At 32.4% G+C, this 27,182-nt stretch overlaps 1 long non-coding RNA gene across 14 annotated transcripts in view; it reads right to left on the bottom strand.

The window, feature by feature from the left end:
* LOC145737826 (uncharacterized) overlaps positions 1-27,182 on the bottom strand; it is a 297,082-nt gene that overhangs the window by 268,213 nt on the left and 1,687 nt on the right. Inside the window, exons 3-7 of one of the 14 annotated variants that reach the window (XR_014180495.1) lie at positions 17,503-17,812; positions 17,247-17,432; positions 7,815-7,928; positions 7,219-7,481; positions 5,518-5,608 (exon numbers count right to left, since the gene is read on the bottom strand). The exons of 8 other annotated variants lie outside the window; for them this stretch is intronic. This is a non-coding gene — a long non-coding RNA (uncharacterized LOC145737826). Of the gene's footprint in view, positions 1-5,517; positions 5,609-7,218; positions 7,482-7,810; positions 7,929-17,246; positions 17,433-17,502; positions 17,813-27,182 lie in introns of those variants that run through there. 5 more of the 14 variants (XR_014180494.1, XR_014180498.1, XR_014180496.1 and 2 more) reach the window with 5 other exon arrangements.

Below are 27,182 nucleotides of genomic sequence, written 5' to 3' on the forward strand. Positions count from 1 at the left end.
TCAACAATGTTCTATACGTGTATCAACCTGAAAAGAATCCTGATGTATACGTGTGTTTCGATGTGTTTCAAAAATTGATAGTAAAAGAAGTAATAAAACTAAAGACCAAAGCAGTAATCTAAAATTCGCTTGTAAATAATCATTAGAACTTATAGAACATTATATTGATAAATTAAATGATAAATTCGATTTGATTTGCCACCTTACTGGTCACGATGACGTCAAAAGGTTTAGACGAGAATTATTCGACGGTGTTTCATATGCTATCAAACGGCTTTTTGGAACTCCTGATGCCGATGATGCAATATTTGACACAGAAACCATTGAAGCCGTCGCTCAACAAAATCACGACATGCAGTTATTGATGAAACAACAAGCTCACATATATCACAGATCTGTAATGTCTGACGCCATTAGTGATTATAATAAAACTGCATCTACTCTCCAATTTAACGAACAAAGACTTAATGAAAATATGTTAAAGTTCAATAATTTCTCTAAAAATACTGTAAAAGGAATCAACTCCTTAACTTACAGTCAAACGGTTACTGATCATCTCAGCTTAATTAGTCAATTATGCAATGAACTAAACGAAGAATTTGATGTAATGATAGCATCAATCTTATTTTGAAAGCAAAATATATTGCATCCAAACATAATTACCCCAAGGCACGCACTTAAGGTATGAGTTGACAAAATTAAAATTAGTATCAAATTTGGAATTACCTTATGATTTACACGACTTTGATAATTTTGAGTTTATAGTTTCTTCCAAACAGTTTAAAAAGCAGATTGGTCCAACACGTTAAACCATGTCTACTTCACCAGCAGTTAGTGATGTGCAGAAGCTTTAGAAGAATTGTGCAACGTTGTTGCATCACCAGAAGTGCCGATAAATAGTGAAACAGAAGCAGACTTAGAAACTGGTGAAGATGTCGTAAGTGATAGATATCGTTGCTGCGAATTTTACCCCAATAATGAAATTTTAAAGAAAATCAAAAGAAATAAATAATTTCTATGAAGCACCCGAAGATATGCGTGTACAAAATGGAACTGGAAAAATTACTGAAGCACAAGAAAATTGGTGATTGTGGAATCGTCCAACACAACACCATACCATGTTATCATTTTGCAATTATTACTATTCAGCTATGATAGAATCAAATGGAACTATAATGATTCTTTGTGCAAAGTGTTACCGTACATTAAGTAATACGTTTTGGGAAAAAGTGGCATACAATGTTAAAGATGTAAGTTTAATGTTGGTTCACGAACATACTAAATGCCACTTAAATTGCAATATTTGTGCTGTAGATACGTGCAATAATGATAATTCTTTAATATGTTATTGGGGAGAAATTAGTAAGCGTCGAGAAATTGTAAAGTTATGGAGCGCACGTGATAAAGATTAAATATTTTATAGCGATTGCGAAGACGTTTCACCACCTCAACTAACCAATTCAATGATGGCACCATGCGAGATTTCCTGTCTTCTGAATTTGCTCGAACTTCTTTGGGCCATTCAAGTGGAGCAACTTCCTTTTTACCTGATATTACAATGGTTAGAATTAACGCAAGTAATCATGCAGAACGAAAACAACTTAGCTGGCAAACGCTCATTAAAGACCTTTTTACTACCACTCCAGAAAATAAAGAAGCCAATCAAACTAGAGGGGAGCAACAAATTCAACGAATACACAATTTCATTTCCGAAGTTCGTAGATCTCTTAAAGGAGCACGACTACTTCACGACATTTTGCCAAACGTCACTAGAACCGAATCTGCAGCAATGCTTAAAGCAACAATGGGAACAAAATATTGTCACAAGTAGATTTTCGTTAATACTAACTACTACTAATACGTTAATTACTTGGTCAGCAAATAATCGGCCACTGACCGAAACAAGTCGTCGACCACTTGAATTGCAAAATAAGCAATCGAACCTTTTAGAACGGAAGCTAGCTAAGGTGTTGCAATCGCCGGTCAGCAATAAGTCATCAATTGTTCGGACAAGTGCTTAGACAAGCAATTAAGAAATTGAACTGACTAAGGGATCGCAATACCTTACAATAAATAGCCGAGAAATTTGGAAAGAAGGTTAGTTAGAAATTATCCGCGAAACTAAACGGTTCGGTCGCGAAAGTAAGGGAACTCTACCCTGACACTTACCCTCGTCCAAAATGGTTTGTGAATTAATTATCATGTAAGTACAAACTCTATAATTTGAATTAAACCAACTTATGTCTGACAATGCTTTTTATAAATTCAGTTTTCATTTAATCTTTCTCTATTAGTTTCTCTATGAATAAACGTTGTTGTTTTTGTTATCCAATCTTTGAGTTTAACTTTACCACGACCCCAGCCTACACGTCCCCGCGTTACGACTAAAAATTAGATCGTGACAATATAACGGTGGATCTTCCACACTGACCTTGTCCACATCCTCCGGTTTGTTCCTGGGCAAGCGGGTACTGCAAATGTTCACGCTTCAATACAAGTTGCTATGGATTTATTTAATTCTGAGTTGGTTGAAAAAAGTATAAATGATATTTATGAGTGGATAAGTAACAAAATTCCATTGTATGCAGCTTTTCATGGTAATACAGATGATTATTATTAATCTATTGAAGATTCAGTACAAGTTTTAAATGAACTTCTGCATTTTCAATATAATAATGATGAAACAAGTATTTTAAATTTTTTAACTGATTGTATTATTGTTATTGATAAAAAAACTTCCAAAAGTTAATACTATACATATTTTAGGACCTCCTGGATCAGGGAAATCTTATTTCATAGATTGTTTAATTCATTATTTTTTTAACTTTAGTCAAATTGGAAACTTTAATAAGTATACTTCATTTCCATTACATGATTGTGTCAATAGACAAATTTGACTATTTAATGAACCAAATATTGAGCCAGGGGCATTAGAAACATTAAAATTATTGTTAGGTGGTGATTCGTGTCCAGCAAAAATTCAGTAAAGGGTGTCTCAGAAATAATTTCGTTTTTGGATCTGTCCTATGGCGCAATACGCATGTTTCGGAGAAAAGAAATAGTTGGCAAACGTTTGGCAACATTGCTAAGATTTAGTTGCAATGGAGCGTTTTACGGGACCGCAACGTGCTTTTTGTGTTCGTGCGTTTTATAAAAACAATGATTCTTATGTCCTTGTGCGTCGTTTGTACAGGAATCATTTTAACATAGCAAGAATGAGAGATGTCCCAAGTGCAAATTTGATTAAATATTGTATAAGAAAGTTCGAGAACAGTGGAAACACGATGACTAGTAAACCGCTTGGACGCCCAAGGTCAGCGAGATCGAACGAAAACATTGAACGTGTACGCCAATTCGTTAACGAGGATCCCCGGCAATCATTAAGATTGCGTGCAGCGTCTTTCATTTTGCATAAGTCGACTGTTCGTCGCATTATTCGCAAGGATATGCATTTCCATCCATACAAGATTGTTATCACACAAGAATTAAAATCGCAGGAGCCCGCTAATCGATCAGAGTTCTGTAGAATAATGAGAGAGGACTTCAACGGTTGCAACAACATATGGTTTTCTGATGAATCCAATTTTCACATTAACGGACATGTTAACAAACAGAACTGCCGATATTGGGCCGAGCAGAACCCGCAAAATCTTTATGAGACGCCATTACACTCGCCTTATTGTCTGGGCTGCTATGTCAAGGCAAGGAATCATTGGCCCGTATTTTTTTAAGGACAATCTTGGTCAAGCTCAAACTGTTACATCTGAGCGCTACTGCCACATGATTAAGACTTTTTTAAGTCCTGCAATTCAGAACCATGGTGGCTACAATAGAAACACGTTTTTCCAACAAGATGGAGCGACTCCTCATGTCACGAATGCTTCCTTGGCTGCTCTTGATCAGTTATTCCCAGGGAGGATCATCAGTCGCAGAGGAGACATTAACTAGCCACCAAGAAGTCCCGATTTGACACCAGCAGATTTTTTTTTATGGGGACACCTCAAGAGTAAAGTAGTAACCCCACCGCCACAGGATTTAAGAGAATTGAAGCAAAAAATACCAGATGAAATTAACGCTGTTCCTCGTGCAATGCTTCAGAGAGTGATCGAAAACTTCGGTTCGAGATTACGAGAGTGTGAAAACATGAACGGTGCTCATTTATCCAATACTCTTTTCCATAAATAAAAATTTAATGTTGAGGCTTTCCTTTGGTAATAAATTTATTTAGAAAAAAATGTTTATTGCATATGTTTTTTTTTTTATTGCATAAAATAAGCAAATGTTTTTGAAACACCCTTTATAAGAATGATATTCTAGACACGCCCTAAATAATCTGCCTCTAAAGAAAAAAAAGGTTTTTTTAAAAAAATTGTTTTTGGATCATTTGGGTCAATTAACTTGTCCGAGAAAACCCATTCATCCTGGCAAGTTTTAAAAGAATACTATTTGACATTCATTATTTGAAACTTCTAAGTAACATTGTATATTAGGTTATTAGGTGTAACAACAAACTGGTTCTGTCACCTTTGGATTCAACAGCACGCTACAACAAGGAATGTGTATTATTTTCCAATTGATGGAATGGTTTAATGAAAACCAGGTGGAGAGCTTGAACAATTTTGTCTGCTCGAAAAAGGCATCTCCGTCTTTCATAAACGATGATATTTCTGCCGTAGACAAGTGGTGCACTTTGTCAAAAATGTGGAAGATCTAACTTTGAAACAAATAGTTCAGATAGTGATATCAGTTCCTTGTAGCAATGCTTATGGGAAAGATTTTCAACTTAATGAACCAGTTATATAACTGAAATGGTGAAAGCAGAACTTTGCATACGTTCTAGCATTATGCCCTCCTGTCCCGAATTGTATTCACCGTTAAGTGATAAACCAGAACTTTTAAAGTCTGCAACATTTAATACAAAATACTATTGTAAATGTTGACATAATATGCAATTAGTTAAGTTTTAGAGTTCGTTCTTTAATAAAGTTTTAATTTGGATTTATAAATTTTTTGTGTGTTTTTAATTATCTTACATAAAAAAGCGATTGAAAAATCACCTAGTACCTATTAACCTCTCGAAAAATTTTTGTTTACTGTGTTTTTGCTCCCCTATTTTTCAAGAGGCGTTTCTTTTATAAAAAAGGTGGCAATCGTATTTATTCCTCGATTGATTTTGCTGCAGAATGTCAATCAGTTGAAAAGTAAATCGTACGTTTGATAGATATAAATGGTTGATTGCTGGTCTATGTTCACTCCCAATGTCAACTTCTGCACAGTTACTCAGTTCGCCATGCATAGATTGACATTAAAAAGAATGACACTTTTCCTAATACTTCGCCATTTATTCGGACATTAAATGAAAATTCTTGAGCCAAATATTGTGAAGATGTCGAATCAATAAATTACGGTAACAGTAGTAATACGTTTTCATTAATGTGGAACTAAAATATATGTTCTCGGTAATTGCTCAATGCTGCATATGGCAGAACAATAAAGCAAATAAAACTACCCACAACCCCCGCCTCCATCTTCAATTTATTAATAAAAAAATAGGAATTCCACTCTTCACCTGGACGACTAGTTTTGCTTCTCACCACCGGGACAATGTCTGGAACAAAAAAATATATTAATTTTAGTATGTATTTTGAAACCAATTTCTAAGCTTGCAAAACAAACACTTGCTTCTGCGATTTTTAAAAGGTGATTATTTTATAAATAAAACATATCTGTATAAAAATCTGCGTTTGACAGTCCTACGCCTAACTCACAACGTACCACAAAATTTGGTTCCATCTGTACTCAAGTCTATGAGTTGGAACGTATTAATAGCGTCCCAAAAAAAAAAAAAACTTTACTATACCACATCATATCAGTTCCTAGATTCCGTTAAAGCGTCAGTTCAACAATGGAATTTTTAATAGTGACAAAAAATATTCGCGGTTTTAAATTATAAAGTGTTTCCATTAAAAAAAAATCAAATGTTTGTACCATAGTTCAAAAACCGACGACGCTAGAAATTTACTACGCCACTGGATTCTACAGAAAATGTTTTTAAAAATCCGTTTTAACTTCTTCAAAAAGTTTAAATTATATCTGAGATACCTCAAAAGTGATATTTTTCAATTGTTCCCTAACAAAAAAATGTTATGAGAATTCTGCTGTAGCCATGTGTAATTTCAAACAAAAGTAGCAAACTAGTTTTTGAATATACGATTACCGCACCTTAACAAAAAAGATGGTACCTACAAATAAGCGTAATAACCAACAAACATTTTCAAAAACTTTTAATTCGATGCGCATTTTATTGCTAAATAATTATGGTGCAAAAACATACTTTAAAACAACTAATTATTACTAAAAGACCTTAAAAAACCTATTATACAGGTTGCTTAAATTTGGATAAACAAATTTGAATTTATTTTTCTTCAAAACCGCGGCAGATATTTTCATAAATCTTTGAAGGTAACTGTCATCAATACGAGTAAAGCACGTTTCGCAATAAAAAGCGAGATGCAAGTCATGACGTTGTATGTACCGCTATGCAATTATATGAAACGTAGGGTTGAGCAATTGCTAGCAATTTATTTTTCATTATTCTACTCCGAATACTATCTTTTTCTCGAATTAATTATAGAGAAAATGTAACTTTGGCGTGAAAACGCCGGAAATGCTTATTTTTAAGGCGCTGTAAAACTCAATACAAACAAATTTCAAAAGCTACGCAACTTCAACAACGAAAGGTAAATTCGGTATTGTGATGGTGGCTTAAGGACATAGTGAGGTCGCTGGATGGAATCAGACCAATGTACTCAAACCTGAAGTAGCATTAGCTTTAAAACGATGCAGCGTCAAAAAACTAAAACTCACTTTAGTATTTCGTAAAAAATGAGATCGAACAAGTGCTCCCCGTTCTGGACGGTAAAGCTAAGAAACTTTTTTAAGAGAAATTCGGATCACCTGAGTGTCCAAATTTATCTTGAAAAGAATTTCGACCATAGGAAACAGCAGTTCAAAACTCTGACTCTTACAGCGTTTTGCCTTTAGACTATTTTTTAACTAGCCTTTGTTTATCGATCTTTTACGTTATGTCTGTATTATATTGTCACGATAGAAATAAATCAAATTTATTTCACTTGAACGGAAACATTAAAAAATGTGGAATTCATATTACCTACTTGAGCGGAAACATAAAAAATGTGGAATGCGGTTAAAATGTACCTGCACTTATGATGCAATAGCTAAACTATGCACCGGAGGAGTATAACCGGATGCTGGGTTGTAACATATGCGAAATAGCGAGGGTCGACAGGTCGTCACGAGTGGTCGGCTAAAAGAGACTAAGTCTGGAAGCTTCTCATTGGTGGAACCAGTGTTTGGCATGAAGTTATATCCTAGAGGGATAATTTCAGTCAGTCCTGCTTTGCCGACCAGAAACTCGGAAAATGGCGCTACAAGTGACAAGCCTCTCTCCAAGATTCTATCTTCATTAGAAGTGTAAGTATTACTATTGTACTTTATTTTTGTGTATTGATCTTACACCTATTTAATTATGATTTTATTAGAAGTTAGTAACGTTTTTATAAGATTAGTAAACCGCTTATCTTATTAGTTAGTAAGTTATGAGTTGTTTAGGTTAAGGAACTTATTTAATAAAATTTAATGGTGTGTAACTGTGTAATGTGTTTTATTTCACACTGAAACGAGATCCCAGGCAGTAAACTTGCATTCAATTCAACACGTCACGTTAGTCGTGGCAATATAATACCTTTAAACGTATTAAACCTATTTTATTAAAAAAATTATTTTTTACCTACTGAAAATTTTATAATTTGTCACTCGCAACGTTACGGAAATGGCCGCCTCACTTAATATACTAATTAAGCAAATCCTCTAGTTTAGACAGCTTTTATTGTCCGTATGTCAAGGTGCTAGAAATTAAATGGCGATTATGTAGAAAAGTTAACAAAGGTCTAATAAAAAAATAATCTTAAAAAAAATTTGATTTATAGAGCATTTTTTTGTATGTCAAAACGGCCCTTGCTTAGTAGTTACCTGAAATAATGATGTAAGTAACCAGACAATAGTGTGGTTTAAACTTCAGATCATGCAAACATTACTTTACACTTCAACTCATTAGAGGAAAACGGTGTTCCATATCTATGCAATGTTATTGTCATGTTATGTAAATTTGGTTGGCAATACAATCACCTCTGTTATGACATGAAACTAAAGTTATAATAATCAGACTATACCTCATTATTACTATTACTTTAAACATGTCTTTAGACAACAGTACATACATGGTGTTTTCTAACAATTGCAAAAAATCTTAATCATCGATTATACATCAAGAAATAATGCCAGTTTGCTATACAGGTAATTCAAATTCGACCCTCACCATTGGGAGAAAGTTTAAATTGGGGCAAAGTTGCGTCATTTAAAGCTCAACCAAATGCAGTAGTAAACATTTTGATTTTCCGAGTACTTCCGAAGATATTAAAAAAAAACTGAAAATTTTAATTTTTAATTTTATTTATTTCTAACCTTATTTGAAGAAATATTCCAAAACTAAAAGCATCTTTTCATTGCCACTTTTTCCCAGCTATTCGATGATAGATTCATATTTGCCGGCCGACGTTTTTTGGTAGCCATCATCAACTTTCTTTTTTCTTATGGGGGCCATATTGGATTTTTAATCCACCAAATAGTACGTTTTATGCTGATTTTAGGCCTGGTTTATAAAACAAAATTTAAATTTAGATTTAAATTTAGTAGTAAATTTAAATTTAGCTGTAACTCTAAAAAAATATGGTGTTCATAAAAGAAATATTTCAAGTCTTAAATCAATGACTACTAAACGCCAAAGTTGTCATTTGCACTCATTTGACATCAAAAACTCTCAAAAATATTAAGTGACATTCGGGATTCCCACATACCCAGTGTTGTGATTTTGGAATACACAAACACAAAAATAGAAATTGGAAAAACTAAATATTACTAGGCTTCAGTTTAACCGTTTAACAGTGACCTTTAGCTGCCAGGAAAAACCGTAACCAAATATTCAAATTCAAAACACAAATCAGCTGATTGTGTCATTGGGGACGCTTGCGCAGTAGCAAGATAATTTAACTTTAGCCTTAACTTTAAGAAAATTTAGAATTTTAAGTAAATCCAAGGTCAGGAGATACAGCTAAATTTAAGGTTAAAGTTAAATTTCATTTATGAACGTCTTGATTTAAAACCACTAGTCTTATTCTTAAAGTTAATACTAAATTTAATGCTAAATTTAAATTTTGTTTTATAAACCAGGCTTTAGTGATGTATAATCAGTTATGATTTGCTTCCTAAATAACAAAACAATTGAATAAAAACTAATTTTACCTTTGTTGGCTTTGAGGTTATGAGAGGTTTTATGAAGATTACTTGGTAGTACTTGTCACACGCAATTGGCCTGAACATACTTAGACACAATGAAGAAAAATGAGGCAATATTATTTTAAGCTTCAACACAAATTTGGTACTAAGTTAATAATATGAGAGCAAACCAACTGTAATCAGTAAGCCAACAGCACCACATAACTTTATTTAGTTAAAACTTAACCAAAACATAGCTTGATTTGATGTTTTTCAAAATTCCATATTAAATTATTTAAACTTGCAATTAACATTACAAAAAAAATCAATTTGCCAAAAAATGAAGTTCCTAAAATGATGATCTTTCTCTTGGAAACATAAATGACCGGTTTAAGTTAGAGATGCTACCAAATCTCTTCTGATTAACCTAAATTCTGCAGCAATCCTTGTATAATAATAACATTTTTCTTTTCTAGATACATTTTTAACTTGACTTGCTCTAATAATCGTCCGAATTATCGTGTTTGACAAGTACTGTCAAATAATGACATTTCATAAAACGTCTCATTAACTCAAAGCCAACTAAAGTAGAATTAGTTTTTATTGAATTTTATTTTGTCATTTATGAAGCAAATCATAAGTCATTATACATCACTAAAATCAGAATAAAACTATTTGGTGGGCTAAAAATTCAATATGGCGCCCATAAAAAAAAAGAAAATTGATGATGACTGCCGAAAAACGAAATGTCGTGTGGCAAATTGGAATCTATCATCGAATAACTGGGGAAAATGACAAAGCAAAGATGCTTGTAGATTTGGGATATCTCTTCAAATAAGGTTAGAAATAAATAAAAACAAAAAATCAAATTTACAGATTTTTTCGGATATCTTCGGAAGCACTCGGAAAATCGAAATTTTTAAAACGGTATTTGGTTGAGCTTTAAATTGCGCAACTTTACCCAAATTTAAACTTTCTCGTATCTCATAGGGTTTCTGAGATCCCAATGGTGAGGGTCGAATTTGAATTACCCTGTATAGATCATATTTCAAAAATGGTTTGTTAAAGAAATACAGGGTGTTTGGAAGAAAATCATTTATTTCTTCAGTATCGGTAACTGTTTTCAAGCAAATTATCTCACCGCTCAGTACGCTAACCCTAATGAAGATTCACCGAGTCAGCACTGTCAGCAGATCCCCTCCACAGTCAGTGCGGACATTGGTCATTTCCATATTTTTTCTAGTTAGTCGGTAAAATTTATTAATCTAGTTAAGACATATTCTTTAACTGTATCTTTTGGTATTATTAAAGCTTTTTAAAAAGAAGTCTTCTGGTGCGTGACAGTTATTTGGCGCAGTCGGTAGGACATTTGGGGTCGATCGTATCGAACGATAGACTTTCGTGTTAACGATTTACCGAATATTGAATTTTTGAGACTTTCCGTGCCGTGGTGTGTTGGATCTATCGAAGACGCAGCAGCCATTCAAGAAGACTGGGACTTGGAACCAAATCGTCCAGCTCCGCAAGGATAACGTTTAGAAGAGGACTCCATTGCCAAATTTAGACCGTTAGCCTTATAGTACAATACCAAACGCAATGAAGATATTGATTGTTTGTTTTATGTAAGTACAATTGTTTGATGTCTTCCGATTCTGAAACCGAAGGTTCACTTGAAACCGACTCTCAAATTTTTGAAACAGTTAATCATAAATATAATATTTCTTTAAAACCATCCGTTTTATCAAACGTTACAAATACATTTTCACAAAACAGTAACCAAGATAAAAATTTAGAAGCAAATATGTCGCAAGCATTTAACTCTGAATATCTCAAATGTGTTTTCGATGGAAACCCGAACGATCTGAATAGATACTTAGCAGTTTGTGAAGCCATTATAAATGAATTCTATGATAATACAAATCCCGGAAGCTTTAAAAATGTCTATCTGCTAAATTCGTTAATTTCGAAACTACAAGGAAATGCTAAGTTAGTTATTAATATACAAAACGTAGCTACTTGGTATGATGTAAAAAGTACATTGACTCGAAATTTTGCAGACCAAAGAGACGAAAGCTGTCTGAATCGCGATCTTGTTATGATGAGGCAAAATCCTCATGAACCTCCTCAACAATTTTACGATAGAATTTTAAATATTTTGAACTTACTGTGTGCATACATTGATCTTCATGAAACTACTGGTTTAGCTAAACAATTAAAACGAGATCTATATCAAAATCTGGCTCTTAAGACATTCCTTTCTGGATTAAGAGAACCGCTAGGGACAACATTAAGATGTATGAAACCTGTTTCTCTTAGCGAAGCTTTACAGTACGTGTTGGCCGAAGATAACACTCATTATTTTCAAAATCCATCCTTCAAACCACCTATTAAGAATTCCTTTGGACCAAATGCTCAAAATATGACACCAGCACGCCCACACATAAAGCAAAATCAACCAATTCAAAGACACAGTAGTTTCCCAATGAACTTTCCTTTTAATAATGGAAATAATTTTAACAGAATACAAAATTCATTTCCCACTGGTCCAATTCCAATTCAACCCAGACCTCCAATGAGGCCTCAAAGATATTTTACTAATTCTCAAGTATTTGGCTCACCAAGACCTCAAAATTCCAATTCAATTCGTAATACAAATGTGTTTAAACCTAATCCAAATAGACAACTTGACAAACCAACTCCAATGAGTTTATGCACTAGAAATAGTTATTCAACCAATCGTTTTCCACGTTTTCCTCAACCTTCCACTTCTTATAACCCACCTGCAAACCAGAATTTTATTTCTGAGGAGTTATATAACACAGAAATTCAACAAGTAAATAACATGGAAGAACAGTTTACCGGAGCAGTTTCTAATCAATATGCATATTTTTATGATGAAGAAACAGGTCAATATTCAGTAGATGAAACCTCAAATGACACTGAGTTGAACCAAAATACCTGTGACATTGACAATGAAATTGCAAATTCAAATTTTTCAATAACGCCTCTCGAGAACGAACAAACTTAATATCACCACAAACGCCTCAAAAATTTTCATTTAATTTCAACAGCTCAAATGCAAGTGAATTAGCTTACATTGTTTTTCCTGAGTATAATATTAGAGTGCTCATTTATTCCGGCTCAACAAAGTCATTCATTGACCCTGAAATTGCATTTAGGTTTTTTCCAAATTCTATAGTAAACGATCCATTTATTGTATCAACAGTTTTCAATCAATCTCAGAATGATTACAGTGCAATAATACCTGCATCTAAAATTTTCAATCTACCAGAAAATTTTAAATTGAAATTTTATCTATTTAAATTTCATGAATTATTTAATGGACTTATTGTTTTAGACATCCTCAAACAGTTAAAAGCTAATGTCGATTTTGAAAGCAGTTTCTTAACAACTCCTTATACTAAAATAAAAATATCATATCATAAACTAAAAAATTCCCAAAATTTAATAACTGTGTCGCCTCGAACTGAACAGGTTATTAAAATTCGAACTTCAATAAAAAACGGCGAAATAATTATACCTTACCAAAATTTTGATAACAATTGTGAAATTCCAGAAAGTCTCAGTCTGGATCATTTAAATCCTGAAGAAAAGTCAAAAATTTTTAAATTAATTTGTGAATATTCAGACATTTTCTATCGCGAAAATACTCCATTAACTTTTACGAGTAAAATCAAACATAAAATTCGTACTACTGATGAGATACCAATATACACAAAGTCCTATCGATATCCCTTCATACATAGAGCCGAAGTTGAGAGACAGATAAAACAAATACTTGATCAAAATATCATCAGACCGAGTAATTCTCCGTGGTCCTCACCTATTTGGGTAGTACCGAAAAAGTTAAACGCTTCGGGAACACAAAAATGGAGAGTTGTTGTTGATTACCGCGGTTTAAATCAGAAAACCATTGATGATAAGTATCCCCTACCTAACATCAATGATCTTCTCGATAAGCTCGGAAAATGTCAATATTTTTCGACACTTGATTTGGCGAGTGGTTTTCACCAAATCGAGATGGATCAAGACGATATTGAAAAAACAGCCTTCAGCACTGATCAAGGTCATTATGAATATACGCGCATGCCATTTGGTTTGAAGAATGCCCCCGCTACCTTCCAGCGAGTAATGGACAACATACTTCGTGGTCTCCAGAATGAAAAATGTGCCGTATATCTAGATGATATAATTATTTATTCTACATCCTTACAAGAACACATCGAAAAATTAAAATCAGTTTTCGATCGTTTACGCGAATCCAATTTTAAAATCCAACTAGACAAATCAGAGTTTCTGAAAAAGGAAGTCGCCTATCTAGGACACATCGTTACCCCAGAAGGAGTGAAACCTAACCCAAACAAAGTAGAAGCTATCAAAAAATATCCCATACCAAAAACTACAAAACAAATAAAAGCATTTCTCGGACTTTTAGGATATTACAGACGTTTTATAAATAATTTTGCTAAATTAACAAAGCCTTTGACAAAGTGTTTAAAAAGGGGTGCAAAAATCGAGCATAACACCGAATTTATAGAATGTTTTGAAAAATGTAAATCCTTGCTGACCAATGAACCTATACTAAAATACCCTGATTTTACTAAAACATTTAACTTGACCACCGACGCAAGTAACGTTGCAATTGGCGCTGTTCTATCACAAGGCAAGATAGGACAAGATCTCCCTGTAGCTTATGCGTCGCGCACGCTCAATGATTCGGAACAAAATTATTCTGTTATAGAAAAGGAATTGTTAGCCATTGTATGGGCTACGAAATATTTTAGACCTTACATTTTCGGACGTAAATTTAATATCATCACTGACCACAAACCGCTTCAGTGGCTTTTTTCTCTAAAAGATCCAAATTCTAAACTTCTTCGTTGGAGAATCAAATTGGAAGAGTATGACTATAATATTATGTACAAAAAAGGTAAACTTAATAGTAATGCCGATGCTCTTTCAAGAATAGAAATCCACGCCAATGAAACTCATCATTTATTAGATAACACTGATACTAATAATTTGGATAAAGACCAACCGCAACAAAATAATTCTGAAATAGATCAAATCATTCAAGACGCTTTAAAAACACATTTTCCAGACGAGACTGACAACGTATCACTTATCGTACATACGGACAACGACAGTATAGAATCCCGAGTTAATGAACCCACAGTACCTTCAGTTACGCAAGAAAATGAACAACCAGCTGATGACGATGACGTCACGGTGCATTCAAACCTTGAAAATCCTGTAGTAGGTATACCCGTGAGTAACACTGCAGTTAACTTTGGTCAAAATCAAATTATTTTCAGTTTAGTATCACATTCTCCAGCAAATCCCAAAATTACAATTTTGTTTGAAAAGAAAAAGAGAATACATGTTCAGATATCGGAAAACAACTTTGAAATTGATGTTGTAAATTTTGTCAAGGAATATGTATTACCAGGTGTTCAATATTACATTTATTTTGAAAACCCTGATATATACGAGAAATTTTCAGCCACAATTCAAAAATATTTTAAATGGCCGTCCATTAAACTTTTAAGATGTCTTAAAAAAACTAATTGATGTAACCGATAAAACGAGTATTAAGGAAATAATTAAAAATTACCACGAAGGAAAAACGAACCACCGAGGTATTAATGAAACATACCACATAATACCAAAGACGCTATACAAAGTTTCATTAATGATTGCGATATTTGCCAACAAAGCAAATATGAGCGTAATCCAATCAAAATAAAAATGAATTTAACACCAACAGCCAGTAAACCCTTCGAAATTGTACATCTTGACACTTTTACTTTGGAACAATCTAAATTTTTGACAATCATTGATAGTTTTTCCAAATATGCGCAAGCCTATTTTCTAAATTCGCTTTCAACCACAGAAATAACGGACAACTTGATTCAATTTTTCTCTCATCATGGCATTCCAAAACAAATCATCATAGATAATGGAACCGAGTTTAAAAATTCAGTTGTGACCGAACTTCTCGAGTTACACAAAATCAAAATCCATTTTATTTCACCATACCACCCTCAGTCAAATGGACAAATAGAAAGATTTCATAGTACTATTATCGAACATATCCGTTTACTTAACACTCAAGGTTTTGCTAAAATATCAGTTAGAATGAAAATGCTTTACGCTATTTTATTATATAATCATTCAATACATTCTTCAACGCAATTAAAACCTATCGACGTTGTAAATGGTCATATTTGTAATGACGACCCATTTAATCTTGAAATAGATAAAATTCTAGTAAACGATTACATTAATGACCATAAAGAGAAAACAAAATTATTGTATTCAAAATTGAATTCAGATCTCATGAATAATAAACAAAAACTCATTGAGAAAAGGAATGAAAAACGAGACGAGACTAATATTTTTCAACCTGATCAAAAGGTATACATTAAGAAACACATAAGACAAAAAAGTGCTAATAAATATTCTAAACCTGTTAAATTAACTGGAACCAACCCTGTAAGAAAGGTAGTTTCTACCGAACGACAACCAAAGGTTCACATGGATAATTTAAGACGACCTCTGCAAAAAACATACTCATTCGACTAATTCTTGGTATTCAATTTCAGATTAACTGGAATTCTCGGATTTGAAGAAAAAATTGCCATCAAGAAACTTGATAACAATCCTGGAATAATTCCACTAAAACTAGGATCAGCAAGAGTAGAAAAATATTCCCACGAACTCATACATTTTTACGACTTGAATCCAATCATTGAAGAAATTAATAAACTTAAAAATGAATCACTAATACTTCAACAACTGAAGATTATCAATTTGAGATTTCTAATTATCTAAAAATTCTTAAATTTGCCGAAAATAGAGTCGACACAAAACTTTCTGAAATTTTGCCTCAACCTCTAAGAACCAAACGAGGACTAATCAATACACTGGGATCGATTTTCAAATCAATCACAGGTAATTTAGATTATACTGATGGCGAACGATATGATAAATTGATTAACCAAGTTCAAACAAATCAAATTAAATTATCAAAAACAATACGTACGCAAAATTCTCTAACCGTGGCCTTAATAGATAAATTCAACGAAACGGTTCAGCAGATAAGGCATAACGAGAAATTACTTGAAACACGACTTCGTCAGATTTCATTATTTGTGGAAACGCAAACTCAACGTGAGAACGCGAATATGATAACCGACGTTGCTAACCAACTGATAAACATGTTTGAAATATTCACATCAATTTTGCAAGGCATAGAAAACTCTATCTCATTTTCTATGCTACAACAAATGCATCCGTCTATAATTAACACAGCTGATTTATATGTCGAATTGCTCAAAATAAAGCAGTTCTTAGAAAAGGATGAATTTCCTTTGAAATTAAATAAAAATACTATGCATTTATTTATTAAATACATCAGTATTAAAAGCTTTATCTACGGAAACAAAGTTGTATATGTACTTCGAATACCAATCTCATTTTCTGAAAGTTTTAAATATTATCACTTATACCCAGTTCCTATACTAACTGAGAGTCAGTTTCAAGTTATAGTACCGCGTAATAAGTACTTAATAAAAAACCAATTGTACTTTGCATATTCAAACAACCCCTGCAAAGAAATATATCCTGAGCATTTCTTTTGCGCAAATCTGGACATCGAACCTTTAAAGGCAAACAATCCCTGTGAAATCCAACTGTTGGGAATGAAAGATACTTCAAATTGCCAAAAAATGCCAATCAATCTATCTGGCACAATGATCACACGATTAGAAAACTCTAACCAATGGATTATAACGGTACCTAATGAAGAAACGTTCAAATTGAAATGCAATTCACAAAATGAAGTTCAACGACTTATCATGGGAACTTACTTGTTCGAAGTACCTGTAAGCTGCCGATTTAGTTCATCCAAAGGCACGGTAACCAACATCAAGTTTTTTGTTAACCAAACTCAACCCATGTTGTTTCCTGACCTGGTCAACAAACCATCTAATCAACACAAAGTGCCCAAAAACTTCATGGAAATTCAGCTCACCGAAGACATGAATCTTGATGACCTAAAATCAATAAAAACTCAAATGTTGAATAATCAGCCGTTTCTATCTACAGAAACAATATCATATGTACCCAGTGTATGGACCATCGCCTGTTCCTGCCTTATGATCATAGTGGTAGCCTACCTCATTTATAAGAAGATGGAACGATCCCGTTGTTTGCCAAAAAGCAGAAGTAAACCAGCGGACAAAGAAGCTAAGGATCGTTTTAAAATAGAGCTAGCTGATGTCCAACTACCTCACTAACCCTCGTCGTTGGATCTCAGGGGGGAGGAATTATCTCACCGCTCAGTACGCTAACCCTAATGAAGATTCACCGAGTCAGCACTGTCAGCTGATCCCCTCCACAGTCAGTGCGGACATTGGTCATTTCCATATTTTTTCTAGTTAGTCGGTAAAATTTATTAATCTAGTTAAGACATATTCTTTAACTGTATCTTTTGGTATTATTAAAGCTTTTTAAAAAGAAGTCTTCTGGTGCGTGACAGTTATTTAGCAGATTTAATTTTTATTTTCAGAAAAAACATCTCAATTTCATAATGCACATTGATAGAGAAATTGGTATGTTTTTTCTGACAAATTTGTAAAATTGTGAATTTGTTATTTTCTCGAAAACTGTGACAGGTACAGAAAAAACTAAAGAAGCAAAAAAGTTTCTAAATTAACAGGAATATTTCATAAAAAAATCATTGTGGCACCATTAAAAAGTTTGTGGAAGGAGAAAGGAGGCCTTAAACCCCAAACAATAACACAGAACTAACACTCAAGTATTTCATTAATTTCATAACAAAGCATTTTTGAAATATGGTTTATACAGTTACAAATTTGATGCAAAAACATTGCTATCTCAGAAACTATAGTTGATAGAGCTTTAGTTAAATGAAGGCAAAGTTGCGCATTTGAATGCTAAATAATTTGGTTACATTTTTTTTTTATTACTTCCGGAGATATCCGACAAAGAGCGAAAGTCAAATTTCTATTTTATTTTTTTACTACTTTATTATTGATTATTTTGGAAAATCAATGGCACCTTCTGGAGGCACTTTTTTAGACTCGTTAAGAAAATAGTTAGTTTTCAGCTCCGACGTTTCGATTTTTAGATACCATCATCAACTTAAATTTTTCAATACGGACCTGAACTTTTTATTTGGTTTTTTAGTAGCTACAGACCTCTTGAAACTAATGATGTGCCACACTTGTCAAAAAATTATATCTGCTGTACTTAAGTACCTATTTTTTTTTAAATATGCCTTTGGAATTCATATGTTGTCATAATGAGTAGATAATTTAGTTGACATGATTTAAGAATTAGGTTTTGCTCTAACACTAAAAATAAAGTTTAAGCTGTTTCATCAAAACTCAACCTCCAAATCAAACATGTGAGTATCTGAAAAATAAATAATTAACCAAAAACATATTTTTTTAAATTAATGAATTGAAAAGTACTATAAGAAACTCTCTTTTTTTTATTATATTTATTTAAAATACTTAAAGTACCAAGTACGTAATACATTAGATATATTTTTTTGACGTGATATATCATTGGTTTCGGAAGGTCTCTAGCTACTAAAAAACAAAATAAAAAGTTTAGGTCCGTATTTGAAAAATTAAATTAAAATAAATTAATTTAATTAAAATAAGTTGATGATGGTATCTAAAAAACGAAACGTCGGAGCTGAAAACTAAAACTATTTTCTTGAGGAGCATAAAAAGTGCCTCCAGAAGGTGCCATTGATTTCCCAAAACTTTTTCGGTTTTTGTCGGATATCTCCCAAAGTATGAAAATTTTTTACATTTTTTCACCAAATTATTTAGCAATAAAATGCGCAACTTTGCCTCAATTTAACTAAAGCTCTATCAACTATAGTTTCTGAGATAACAATGCTAATGCATCGAATTTGTAACACCCTGTATAAATAAACTGGCATTATTTTTCGATGTAGAATAGATTTTTAAATAATTTTTTGCAATCATTAAAAAACACCCTGTATAATACATATTAATTCAATGTTGAGCAATTCGGTTTACTAAAGTGTATAATGATGTTTATTGTGTTAAATGTAAAACAATAATGAAAACAGCAACACATTTCATTTTAATGTTAAGGTGGATTTATGCAGGATGTTAAAATAGAATTAAGCTAAACTAATTTAGTACTAAGAAACATCAACATGTGTAATGGCATCTGGACATTTATGCAACTGAATTTTCTATTAAGTTTAGTTAAGTTAAATTAAGAAGTTGGTCAACTTTTAACTTTCTTAACTTAATATTACTTATTATTATTATTTGCTTATAGCACAGCCTGAATAGGATTTGGACAAATGACAAATGTCAATTACATCTTATCTTGATTAATGTTTTCTTCCTTTGTCAGATTTTTCCGACAAAGGGCTCTGTGGGCCTAATGCCTGTTTCCCCCACACTTCCAAGACAAATTTATGTATGTACCGGTTGACCCAATAAGACTGTTTCTCGGCCATATCTCGGGAGCCGTTCGTCGTAGGACTTTGGTGTAAAAAAAATTATTGGGCCATGAAGAATTCCTATTTCCTACAACTACCCTACTAGAACACTTACACATAACATAATCCTCAAAACTACTTTAGACTAACTTTTTTTTTTAAATATGTTATTTTGTAAATACTTTACCTAGTTAAGTTATACTTTATTTTGTAATCATATTACAGTGTGTATTTCTTATCACATAGGCAGAAAGACCAAACTGGTCGATAGCCTGTTTCGTTGTAAACGAAATAAAGATTGTATATATATACATAAAATTTTCAGTTATTTCAACAACAAAGATGGTGTGGGGTGTTCAATTGATTTTGCAATAACCTGCTTTAACGTTTTAACGGTTTGACCGATTTTAACAATTTTCGTATCGTTGAAAAGAGCATCCTTTGGGCAATAAGAATCAAACAAAATATAGTTATTTTAGTTGAACCTTTCTCCGCCAGGGGGCTAGTTTTGACACCATGACCCATATACTAAAAAAATCAGAACAATCAAATGAAATGATATGTCCTAATATAGATGTAGCCAAATAACATCCAAATAGGCCAGGGAAAACCGTTTTTCAAAATCTCGATCCTAACATCAAACATTGGAAAAATTAGATTAATGGGTCTTTGAAAGCCAAGGATCGCGTGGTAAATGTTCTAAAACTATTAAATATTTAGCTACAAAATGAATAAGATGTTAAAGAGGCAGTTGTGAGTCTAAATAGAATTTATTTAGGCATTATTTAAAAAAATATATATCATCAGAACATTCATGTTGCTCCAAAGGGACTAAACGGATCCTGAACTTATTAAGTCACTTTAATATTACTCTTGGAATTCTTATTTACTTTTAGTTTAAAAAAGAAGCCTAAAAACCTAAATAAATAACTATATCCAAATTTCACATACTTTGGAATCATTAACAAAGTTTTTTTGTAAAATTTGAGGCCCCAAATCATTTTGCGTAAAATTTTATACTGTTTTTTTTTTTTCGTTTTTTAATAAAACCCATGAGAGGAAAAAGAAAGAGATCTAATGGCGACCCAGGTGTTCAAAATGGCCTCCGTTATTTTGAATGCACATCTGCAGACGCCTCAATTTCAGCTCTTGGGATGTTCAAGATGGCATTTCTAATTCTTGCAATCATATCCTCGCGGGAAGTTGGCCTTGTTGCAAAGACTATATCCTTAATCCTTCCTCAGAGATAAAAAATCACAAAAAAAACAGTTTAAAATTTTACGCAAAATGTTAAATTTGGGGCATCAAATTTGACAAAAAATCTTTGTTAATGGTTCCAAAATATGTATAATTTGGTTATAGTATATTTATTTGGGTTTTTAGGCTTCTCTTCTAAACTAAAGGTAAGTAAGAATTTCAAGAGTAATATTAAAGTGACTTAATAATTTCAGGATGCGTTTAGTCCCTTTGGAGCAACATGAATGTTCTGATGATATACAGGGTGTCTAAAAAGTCTGGAATATTGCAAATATCTCGAAAACTGCTGATTTTATTTTTCTCAAAATTTGCGTCTTGTTAAAGTAAATAACAGCGCATGACGTGAGGGTGAAATGAGGTTCGCAAGTATACAGGGTCAGTCACAAAGTATACCAACTTTCTTAATTCAAACCTAACACACTGTATATTACTTCAGATTTTAAGAGTACTCATAAAGGCCAATTCAACGATCTACAGTATTGCTACTTTATTCTTAGTATTAGTCAATTTTATTTGAGGAAATTATGAAAACACTTAAACGTTAAGTAAATTAATTAAAACTAGCCCATCCAAAAAAAAAAAAAAAAAAAAAAATTGTATATCGTTGAATTGGCCTTTATAAGTACTCTTAAAATCTGAAGTAATATACAGTGTGTTAGGTTTGAATTAAGAAAGTTGGTATACTTTGTGACTGACCCTGTATACTTGCAAACCTCATTTCACCCTCACGTCATGCGCTGTTATTTACTATAACAAGACGCAAATTTTGAGAAAAATAAAATCAGCAGTTTTCGAGATATTTGCAATATTCCAGACTTTTTAGACACCCTGTATATTTTTTTAAACAATGCCTAAATGAATTCTATTTAAACTCACAATTGCCTCTTTAACATCTTATTCATTTTGTAGCTAAATATTTAATAGTTTTAGAACATTTACCGCGCGATCCTTGGCCTTCAAAGATCCATTAATCTAATTTTTCCAATATTTGAGGTTAGGATCGAGATTTTGAAAAACGGTTTTCCCTGGCCTATTTGGATGTTATTTGGCTACTTTTTCATAAAGAAAAAGTCTTATCATTTCATTTGACTTTTCTGATTTTTTTTTAGTATTTGGGTCATGGTGTCAAAACTAGCCCCCTGGCGGAGAAAGGTTCAACTAAAATAACTATATTTTGGTTGATTCTTATTGCCCAAAGAATGCTCTTTTCGACGATACCAAATTTGTTAAAATCGGTCAAACCGTTAAAAAGTTAAAGCAGGTTATTGCAAAAACAATTGAATACCCCACACCATCTTTGTTTTTGAAATAACTGAACATTTTATTTAACCAAAATTATAGATAAACTGGTTCTCTTTCAAAATGAGAAAAAAACTTTTTAGTTTATTATGAGAAATTTAGAGAAAATGCGATTTTAAAATTTAAATGGCAGTTATGCCGTCTGGTGGTTATTTTTAGATCTTGAAAATATTTTCCAGCGATTCTTCATGGCCGATTTACCCAATAATTTGTTTTACACCAAAGTTATAGAACGAACGGTTCCCGAGATATGGTCGAGAAACAGTCTCATTGGGTCACCCGGTACAACTAACTAAGTTCAAGTTGGAATGTGACAGATCCGATGCAAAATAACTATGCAACAACAGTCTAAAGTAAACTTATCTAAGATGTCCTTATAATCTACTTAGCCAAAGTTGGGGAAACTGACATAAGTGAATTGAGCAAATAACAAAACACAAAACCAAAACTGTAATCAAACAATTAAGCACAAGGTAAAAAAAAACCTTTTATCTGTGAAAACAAATTAGTACATCAAAAGTTGTTTATACCAATGTACAGGGTGATTGATTGAATTTTGACCACCCCCTTAACTTCCTTAATTTTGATTTTAGCAAAAAACGTTAAATACAAAACTAGTAGATATTTAGGTCTACTTTATTCTTAGATGAACAGTTAATATACAGGGTGTCCCAAATTTGAGTAACAAACGAACTTATGTTTTTTTTAAATGCAATGACCGACTTTTTAATCGATATTTAAATTCTACGTCAAATTCTAGGCCTTACTGATGTAAAATGTCTGTATCGATATTCAACTGTTTCCGCAGCAGTGTCCTTGATTGATTGAATTCTGACCACCCCCTTAACGTCCTTATTTTTGATTTTAGTAAAAAAACATGTTGTATCAATTTAGATGTAGACATTTAACTCTACTTTATTCTTAGATAAACAGTTATTATGCAGGGTGTCCCAAACTTGAGTAACTAAATAAACCCTTAATCACATAGTCGAGGCAACATTGTTAAAGTAACAGATGCTGCTTCGGAAACAGTTGAATATCGATACAGACATTTTACATCAGTTAGGCCTACAATTTGACGTAAACTTCAAATATCAGATAAAAAGTTGGTCATTGTATTTAAAAAAAACATAAGTTTGGTTCGTTACTCAAATTTGGGACACCCTGTATAATAACTGTTTATCTAAGAATAAAGTAGACCTAAATATCTACTAGTTTTGCATTTAACGTTTTTTGCTAAAATTATGAAAGTTAAGGGGGTGATCAAAATTGAATCAATCACCCTGTACCTATCAATCAACTCCCAATTGATATGATTACAAGATAATATAAAGCTCACAAAACAAAAAATTATGATTCAAAAATGATTTGAATTATAAAAACAATTTAGCTAAACAAAATGCCTGGAAAACTATTTCCGAGATCTTAGGACACAACAGTAAGGAGGACTTTATTAATGGTGAGGGTCGAATTAGAATTACCCTGACGACCTTACGTTTCGATTTTTAGATACCATCATCTACTTCAATTTTTCAAATAGGGACCTGAACTTTTTATTTCGTTTTTTAGTAGCTGACAGACCTCCTGAAACTAATGATGTGCCACACTTGTCAAAAAATTATACCTTGTGTACTTAAGTACCTGTTTTTTTTTTTGTTAATATGCATTTGGAATTCATATGTTGTCATAATGAGTAGATAATTTAGTTTGACATGAATTAAGAATTAGGTTTTGCTCTTTTTAACACTAAAAATAAACTTCAAGCGGTTTCATCACAACTCAACCTCAAATTCAAACATGTGATTATCTGAAAAATAAATAATTAACCAAAAACATATTTTTTTTAATTAATAAAAAGTACTATAAGAAACTCTTTCTGTTTTTCAACGGAGCAATGAACCTAATTATTAAATTATATCAAACTAAATTATCTACTCATTATGACAACATATCAATTTCGATTGCTTAATTTATTTAAAAAACTTTAAGTACTAAGTACATAATACACTAGGCATATTGTGTGACAGTATAAGTGTGACATATCATTGGTTTCCGAAGATCCGTAGCTACTAAAAAACAAAATAAAAAGTTTAGGTCCTTATTGAAGTTGATGAGGGTATCTAAAAAACGAAACGTCGGCGCTGAAAACTAAAAACAATTTTCTTAAGGAGCAAAAAAAAGTGCCTCTAGAAGGTGCCACTGATTTTCCAAAACTTTCTGTCGAAGTAATAAAAAAATTTTTAAAAAAATAAAATAGAAATTTGACTTCTCCGGAAGTAATGAAAATGTTTTGACTTTTTTTTACCAAATTATTTAGCAATAAAATGTGCAACTTTCTCTCCATTTAACTAAAGCTCTATCAACTATACTTTCTGAGATAGCAATGCTAATGCATCGAATTTGTAACACCCTGTATAAATAAACTGGCATTATTTTTCGATGTAGAATCGATTTTAAAATAATTTTTACAATCATTAAAAAACACCCTGCATAATACATATTAACTCAATGTTGAACATTTCGGTTTACTAAAGTGTATAATGATGATTATTGTGTTGAATGTAAAACAATAATAAAATGATGATGTATATGAATGATGAATTTGTGCAAGACATTAAAATAGAATTAAGCTAAACTAATTTAGTACTAAAGGCCGTTTTAGACTTCGAAAGTTTTTGCGGAAGGCGGCAATAAACTTGCCAACGCATGCGCAGTACGGATACAGCTGATCGATTTTGGCAAGTTTCTTGCGCTTGCCGGGAGATCGGTTCTGCTCGATTTTTCTTTCAACTTGCCGGACAGTTTGGTAACTTTTCTAGTGATTTTTGAGGTACCATCTTGGCACAAAATCCACTAGTGTTGAGCGGTTGATGTATTATTGGGCTTCAACAGACTTTAGCTTCCACAAATAAACAAGAAACAATTCATAACAATTGACATTGATGACAATATTGACAGTCAGGAATTTCAGGAGGAAGGCAAGGGGTTATTTTTTTCTGTAGGTTGGTAACTAAAAGTTACTTTCTGAAATGACAATAAACTTTCTTACTGTAATGCAAACCATCAATAAACTTGCTGAAAAGTTTATTTTTGCAAGAAAGTTGCAGCAACAAAATTGCACTAAAACTTGCGAAGTGTAAAACGGCCTTAAGAAACATCAACATGTGTAATGGCATCTGGACATTTATGCAACTGAATTTTCTAGTACGTTTAGTTAAGTTAAATTAAGAAGTTGGTCAACTTTTAACTTTCTTAACTTAATATTAATTATTATTATTATTTGCTTATAGCACATAGCCAGAATAGGATTTGAACAAATGTCAATTACATCTTATCTTGATTGATGTTTTCTTCCTTTGTCAGATTTTTCTGCCAAAAGGCTCTGTGGGCCTAATGCCTGTTTCCCTGACACTTCCAAGGCAAATTCAAGTAGGTACAACTAGGTAAGTTGAAGCTTGAATGTGACAGATCCAATGCAAAATAACTAACTATGCAAAAACAGTCTAAACTAAACTAATCTATGATGTCCTTATACTCTACTTAGCCAAAGTTGGGGAAACTGACATAAGTGAATTGGGCAAATAACAAAACACAAAACAAAAACTGTAATCAAACAGTTAAGCAAAAGGTAAAAAAATAACCTTTTATCTATGAAAACAAATTAGTACAACAAAAGTACAAATGTACCTATCAATGAACTACCAAATGATATGATTACAAGCTAATATAAAGCTTGTTAAACAAAAAATTATGATTCAAAAAATGATTTGTATTATAAAAAGAATTTAGCTAAACAAAATGCCTGGAAAACTATTTCCGAGATCTTAGACAGTAAGGAGGACAACTTTGTTAGAAATTGTTCTGATCAAATACAGGAAGCAATTTATTTTAATAACATAAGTACAAAAAACCCAATTTGACAATGCCGATAAACAAAATAACTTGGTGAGGCACATGCATACAGGGTGTTACAAATTTGAGGCATTAGCGTTGCTATCTCAGAAACTATAGTTGATAGAGCTTTGGTTAAATGGAGGCAAAGTTGCGCATTTTATTGCTAAATAATTTGGTAAAAAAAGTCAAAACATTTTCATTACTTCCGGAGAAGTCAAATTTCTATTTTATTTTTTTACCACTTTATTAGCGATTATTTTGTAAAATCAATAGCACCTTGTGGAGGCACTTTTTTATGCTCTTCAAGAAAACAGCTTTAGTTTTCAGCTCCGACGTTTCGTTTTTTAGATACCATCATCAACTTCAATTTTTCAAATAAGGACCTAAACTTTTTATTTCGTTTTTTAGTAGCTACCGACCTTCTGAAAAAAATGATGTGTCACACTTGTCAAAAAAGTATATCTAGTGTATTACGTACTTGGTACTTAAAGTTTTTTAAATAAATTAAGCAATTGAAATTGATATGTTGTCATAATAAGTAGATAATTTAGTTTGATATAATTTAATAATTAGGTTCATTGCTGGTTGGTTTTTTGGTGAATTATTTATTTTTCAGATACTCGCATGTTTGAATTCGAGGTTGAGTTTTGAGGAAACAGCTTAAACTTTATTTGTAGTGTTAAAAAGAGCAAAACCTAAATCTTAAATCATATCAATCTAAATTGTCTACTCATTATGACAACATATAAACTACAAATGCATTAAAAAAAAAACAAGTACCTAAGTACACTAGGTATAATTTTTTGACAAGTGTGGCACATCATTAGTTTTGGGAGGT

Source organism: Ips typographus, linkage group LG14 (genome assembly GCF_016097725.1).
Source record: "Ips typographus isolate SLU linkage group LG14, UJ_Ityp_2.0, whole genome shotgun sequence".
Taxonomy (NCBI): domain Eukaryota; kingdom Metazoa; phylum Arthropoda; class Insecta; order Coleoptera; family Curculionidae; genus Ips; species Ips typographus.